Genomic DNA, 7500 nt, shown 5'->3' on the forward strand with positions numbered 1-7500 from the left:
CAAACATTGAGAAGCTATGTTAAAATTATTCTCATAGAGCTACATCAATGAGTTAAAGACTGCACAAGAATCTTTCCCTTTTTTTTTTTTTTTTTTTTTTTTTTTAACAAAAGAATCCAATAGAATAGCCATAACTAATTTGCGTAACTGAAATTTTTCGTCGCCCCCCAAACGAAATATACGGGATGAATCATATTGAAATTCAACCAATATATTCAAATTGTAACATGAAGTAAATTTAAAAGATAATGAGACAATCCTCTAACAACGATACTGCTTCATTATACCATATATATATATATATATATATATATATATATATATATATATATATATATATATATATATATATATATATATATATATATATATATATATATATATATTCAGCCCAAAATCTCAAGTATGATAATAATATAGAAATGTTTAAATCAGACGATTGATTGGTTATTCTATAAATGGATCTGTTGATAGCATTATTAAAAAAGAAATTAAATATAAGTGTAATTAGTATAGATAAAACCTATATAGAAGTCCCGCTGAAAAAAAGTCGAAATAAAAGTTTCCCTTTCCTAAAAAAAATGTCAGGAACCGAAAAAACTTTTCCCTTTAAACGATAGGAGGACAATGTCCAGCAAAAACCCTTTTCGTTTTTTCACTGCATTTTTACGACGAGAAACAGCAAAGGAAAAAAAAGAAAAACTTGAAAATCAATTTTCATCCGAGTTTCCTTAGGCAAATATATGTTACTGGTGTACAAGAGCCGTCAAAAATGTCCTCTAAATATTTAGATGGATATACATGCACAAGCACACGCACGCACGCACACACACACGCTCACACAGAGATTCAAACCTTCCAAATCACTCACCCTATTCTAACTACAACTCGCTGTTTCGGCAATTTGGGGGAGAGTATGGTTTCCGAGTGCACCTCTCAGGGTACCCACTCCCACCACCAGGGTATGACTACTCACTCCCAGAGCGACAGATATATATATATATATATATATATATATATATATATATATATATATATATATATGTAGATACATATATATACATAGATATACATATGTATATATACATATATATATATATATATATATATATATATATATATATATATATATATATATCTATATATATATATATATATATATATATATATATATATATATATATACATATATATATACTGTAATATGCATATATATACATATATATTTATATATATGTGTATATATATATATATATATATATATATATATATATATATATATATACATATATATATATATATATATATATATTGTTTGGCACTTGCTCTCTATTATATAGGGGAAATTTTTGGTCAATTTGTTAGAATTAGAAAAAGCAATTTTTCGTTTTTAACATGGCTATTGATAGTAGAAATGAAATTGATTTGAGTTTTCAAGTGTAACAGAAAAATGTCTATGAAATATCTTAATGGCACAATAGGATGTTTATGATTGCTTAAACTATCATATGTTAGTATTTTGTTTGCAAAATGGATCGCGACGAATGTTTTAAAAGTATTTAATTTGTCGTAATTGAACGAAGAGTCACAAAAATGTTTCCAATACTTTCGAAATTACCACACTGAATCTAAAGGACAGATATTCAGTTATGGGGATGATGGAAAATTAAGGCTTTTCAGTTTTTATCAACTGCGGATTACTGACAACGGGATACTTTTCTCTGAGCGCTCACAGCAAACCAACATAGTATGGAGGCCGTGAGCAGTACAGCTTTGCTGATCGTGGCGATACACAGACCATCTCACAATGTTGGTGGAGAATATGGTGGGCAATGTAGGTAGTATCGGTGGGGAAGACTACTAACCTACAATTTTCAAGTTATAATATCATATTAGTAAATGCATAAATTTTCCAAAATTATACAAACATAAATTTTTTGAAGTTGTAAGAATATTTCAAAGTAAAATGAAATACGAATAGCATAAATAAATATATTATCATTATTCTTATACAACCAACTACCAAATCATTGCCACAATATATGAGTATAGAGACGTGGTCCTCTTGAAGTTATATACAACTGAAAACAAACTACACTCCGTTGAACATAAAATTATATTTCCTTTTGGCCTCTGGATCCTCCTTATGCTCGAAAGCTTCCTTTCTTCTAGGCCTACTAGAACTGCCACAAGCAAAGTCTTCTTTTATCCACTTAGGCCCAAGTAGGTGCTTAGGCCTATTGAAACTCTCGTGGCTCCATAGTTTTGTCTTCAGCGATGCTCCGTCACTGACACGTTCTGGTCTCTTTCGTGCATTCTTCATCTTCTTCAGCTTTAAGCTGGTCATTCTGCAGTTTCCTCCCTTCCTCTCCCTTCTTTCCCCCTGCCTCTCTTCCTTCCCCTGTCTTCATTCCTCCCTTTGCCTCAGACTCAACTTCCAGAGCTTCCCCGCGCCACGTGAATCCGGATTCCCCAATGGACTCAGAGTACATATGAAACTGCTTCATGAAGGCCAATCTCTGTTTGCGATCGTTGATATCATTCTCGACATCGTAGTCATGGCGAAGAAGAATCCTCACATCCAGACCTTCGGGGAGTTTACATATGCAAATGTTCTCCTTTGTAAAAGTCACCCGAGGGAAGATCCAGTCTTCGAAACCTCCAATTCCGATCAAACTTCGAACTTTCATGACATTCAGGCGGTAGTGAATCTGCTGCAGGGTCTTGGCGATCCTCTGGCAGTCTGCCCGAGACAGTTGAGCGAACTTCAGGAAATGAGACATTGGCATTCCGCAATATGAAAGAATCAGAGTGAGGGTATCTGGGCATGCTGCCAAGACCTGCTGACTCTCATCGAGAAAGCCAAAGAGTGGGAGGCGTTGACGATCTATGTCGAAATCCTTCTGAGTCTTGTAAGTCCTTAAGACGACCGCCCTGAGGTCCATCCTCAAAACCGTCTCTGTGAAGTCCCTGTAGGAAATCCTCATCAGTTCTTCGCAGGCGTTAGAAGACTCTTCCGAAGACACAGTTGGAATGTTTGGAGTCTCCATCTCGTTGTTAATGCTTTTCGTACCTTTCATGCAGGTACCAATGGTTGAGTGATGCAAGCATTATATACTGCTGGTATTCATGAAATATTTACGAAAAAAACAAGAAAAATATGATTTGTCAAGTTTCATATTTCAAAGAATTAGTCAAGATTAACGTCAATTAATCGCCAAAACCAAGAAATACTTGGTCACACTGTTGTATGTGTATATATATATACACATATATATTCATATATATATATATATATATATATATATATATATATATATATATATATATATATATATATATATATATATATTCCAAAAACCTGTCGGCAAGTATGTTAAGTACAATGCTGGAATATATATATATATATATATATATATATATATATATATATATATATATATATATATATATATATATATGTTTATACAGTATATATATATATATATATATATATATATATATATATATATATATATATATATATATAGATATATTCAAATAAGCCATATATGACTTGGTAGTATCACTGTTTATACGAACTTCCCGGACCAGGGTTCGACTCGCGGCCGGTTAGAAGCTCTTGTCTTTGAATGATTTCGCCTGGGGCTCTGATCCCGAGGTAGTTAAGAGAATCCAGACGTTAATGTATAAAAATATATGGCTTATTTGAATATGACAAACACGTCTAAATGTGCAAGATTTATTATTATTAATATATATATATATATATATATATATATATATATATATATATATATATATATATATATATATTATATATATATATATATATATATATATATATATATATATATTATATATATATATATATATATATATATATATACTGCATATAAATATATATATATATATATATATATATATATATATATATATATATATATATATATATATATATATATATATATATATATGTATATATATATACACACATACATACTGTATATATATATGTATGTATATACATGTACATATATATATACATATATATATATATATATATATATATATATATATATATATATATATATAATATATATTCCAAAAACTTGCCGGTAAGTGTGTCAATTACAATGCTGAAATGGTAATTTCCATCGGAAAGAAACAACTAGGGTCTTGCCCTCAACTTCTCAAATATTAAGTAAAAATAAAATCTTTTTTTTTATTACTTATATTATAATAAAGAAATCCCAGTAATATATTTGTTTTTGTTTTTTCAACGAAAACTAATCAGCTGATTATGCTTTAATTCAATAAACATAGCAAATTCACTCCAAAAATTTATCTAAATTCTTACTACCAGTAGAAAAATAATCGACTTTCATCTCAGTGTAAAAAAAAATGCCCAATAAGGCTAGAGTGATGACCATTATTCCCTGTTGGACCCCTTGGGGTTATAGCATCTTGCTTTCCAAGAAGAAGAAAAAGAAGAAGAAGAACAAGAATTCTCTCGGTCTGATGCCGCGCGGTTTTATCCGCTCAAATTAGAAATCCATAAAGATCAATTTACCGTTCACACACTGCCCACTCGGAAGAATTTCCGAGCGGTGGTGATTCACCTGCCGTGTGCACTGCAGACCCGCGCGGTTCCAGCGTAGCGGCGTATAGAAACCACGAGCCTGCACGGGGAAAATCCGCTCGTGTGAAGACATGCCTCCTAACGAGCAAATATTTTCCTGTGCGGAAAAAATCTTCCAATTTGAAGTGAGCTTTACATACCAACACCTCAGGAAAGAGAGACGTCAACTGAGACGTCATCATGTGCTAGAAGTCAAGCATCCTCTAATGACGATTATCAAGCCACAGAACCTAGTTATAATAGACAGGTAATCATGTGAAGTAGGAGACATGAGAGGAGCTCATTAACAAAAAGGGGGAGGGGGCTCTATGAGCTGGGATGAGGGAGGATAAGGGGGGAGATATGAGGGAATTTATGCTATTGCCTGTTTCAGATTACTAGTTACACAAGAAGAAACTTGATAGAGCCATGGCTAGGAGGTGTTATTTTTATGTAATCAGAAGTAATGCTTATACCAACATAACTGCTAAAACCTTCATATCTATAATCAAACATTCATGTATACGCGTTAAAATCACAGGGAAACTATAATGCTCAGATGCAAAAGAACCACAAGGAAAATGAAAATAGGAAATATAAGATTAAGTCCTGACTGATTTCATGATACTTCTTCAGACTCGTCTGAAGAAGTATTATGAAACTAGTCAGGACTCAATGTTATATTTTCTATTTTCATTTTCCTTGTGGTTCTTTTGCATTCATGTATACATATATCAACATAAGGTTTGGCCTACAACGCATTGTTAGTATATGCAAGATATTCGGTAGAATATAATTCAAGTTTTAACCAATAACTGCTTAGATAACTTCTTTAGGCAAAGAAGAAGGGTTTATGGTCGTTATTTTATGTAATATTACCATTTTGATAGTAATTCCAGCAAGACATAATCTGATTTTGTGATATACCCCATGAGCCTGAGATATTCCAACTGGGATAGAAAATGACCAGACAGCATAAAAGATCATTGGAGAATTTCACGTTACATCCGAATCTTGCCTCGTTAAGTCCAAGGTCAAAAGAATATAACAGGTCAACCCACCACTGACGAAGGTGGACTGGGCTTCTGACTAAACAACACCAATAGCGTTGAAGTACAGTAGTGACATCAACATCAGTGTTAGGAAACAACACCCCCACCTCTCTCTCTCTCTCTCTCTCTCTCTCTCTCTCTCTCTCTCTCTCTCTCTCTCTCTCTCTCTCTCCTTTCTTCTGTCAGACCATTTTCTATACCTCATTACCAGTCTCTTTTAAGGGCCACATGCACAGGAGTTGGAAATTTTTCCTTTTGTTCTACATTCAACGAAAAGAAAATAAAGGCTCCACGGATGTTCCCCAACACGTGCTAGACCCACACAGTCCACTGCTAATTGAGTGAACATTGTTTTTTTGTCCAATTATGTTATTATATTATTATTATCACTGGCTAAACTACAACCCTAGTAGGAAAAGTAGGATGCTATAAGCCCAAGGGCTCCAACAAGGAAAATAGCCATTGAGGAAAGGAAATAAGGAAACATAGAATAGTGTGCCTGTGTGTACCCTCAAGCAAGTGAACTTTAACCCAAGACAGTGGAAGACCATGGTACAGAGGCTATGGCACTACCCAAGACTAGAGAACAAGTGTGATATTGGAATTTCCTTCTCCTAAAAGAACTGCTAACCATAGCTTAAGAGTCTCTTCTATCTTTACCAAGAGGATTGTAGTCACTGGACAATTACAGCGTAGTAATTGAACCCTTGTCTCGAGTGAAGAGGATTTTTTTTTCTGTTATCTTAAGTGTTGTCCGGTGTATAAGGAAAGAGAAACGTGTAAAGAATAGCCAGACTATTCGGAGTATGTGTGTTGCAAAGGAAAAATGAGCCGTAATTAGAGAGAGATCCAATGTAGTCCTATCTGGCCAGTCAAAGAACTCAATAACTCTCTAGCACTTGACCTGTTCTTATATATTCGTTTGGCCTTGGTTTAACCTAACACTAAGTAGCATGCCGCATCCCTAACATTTCAAAGACCACGTTATCCTTAACCCATTGAATGGAAAGGCAAGTCATAGGTCTAATCATGAGGAATCTTTTTTATTGACCTGATCTTTCATTAGAGGCATATGGAATGCAACTGGTATTTACCGTAGCAAAAATATCCTCTTTCCAAACAAAGTCAAAATAAAACCCTTAATAGACATCTATTTGTTCGTAAAACTTTAAGTATTGGCTTGCTATCACCATCGCATAACTTGCCATGTTTGACATGGGCAAACGTGCTGTCACAGCAGGCGGAGGAAGACATGAAGCAATGGCAACAAATGGCTGATGTTGGAGGAATACATGAAGCAATGGCAACGAATAGGAGACGTTGGAGGAATACATATAGCAATGGCAAGGATCGCTAATGTTGGACGAATATATGAAGCAATGGCAATAATTGGCTGATGACAGAGGAATACATGAAACAATTGCAAAGGAAGACATGATACAATGATAATGATTGGCTGGTGGCAGAGGAATCTATGAAGAAATGGCAGTGAATGGCTGATGTTGGAGGAATATATGGAGCAATGGCAACAAATGGCTGATGTTGGAGGAATACATGAAGCAATGACAATGATTGGCTGATGTTGGAGGAATACATGAAGCAATGGCAATGATTGGATGATGTTGGAGGAATACATGAAGCAATGGCAATGATTGGCTGATGTTGGAGGAATACATGAAGCAATGACAATGATTGGCTGATGTTGGAGGAATACATGAAGCAATGGCAATGATTGGCTGATGTTGGAGGAATACATGAAGCAATGGCAATGATTGGCTGATGTTGGAGGAATTCATGAAGCAATGGCAATGATTGGCTGATGTTGGA

The sequence above is a fragment of the Palaemon carinicauda genome, chromosome 28, assembly GCF_036898095.1.
Source record: "Palaemon carinicauda isolate YSFRI2023 chromosome 28, ASM3689809v2, whole genome shotgun sequence".
Classification (NCBI taxonomy): Eukaryota; Metazoa; Arthropoda; class Malacostraca; order Decapoda; family Palaemonidae; genus Palaemon; species Palaemon carinicauda.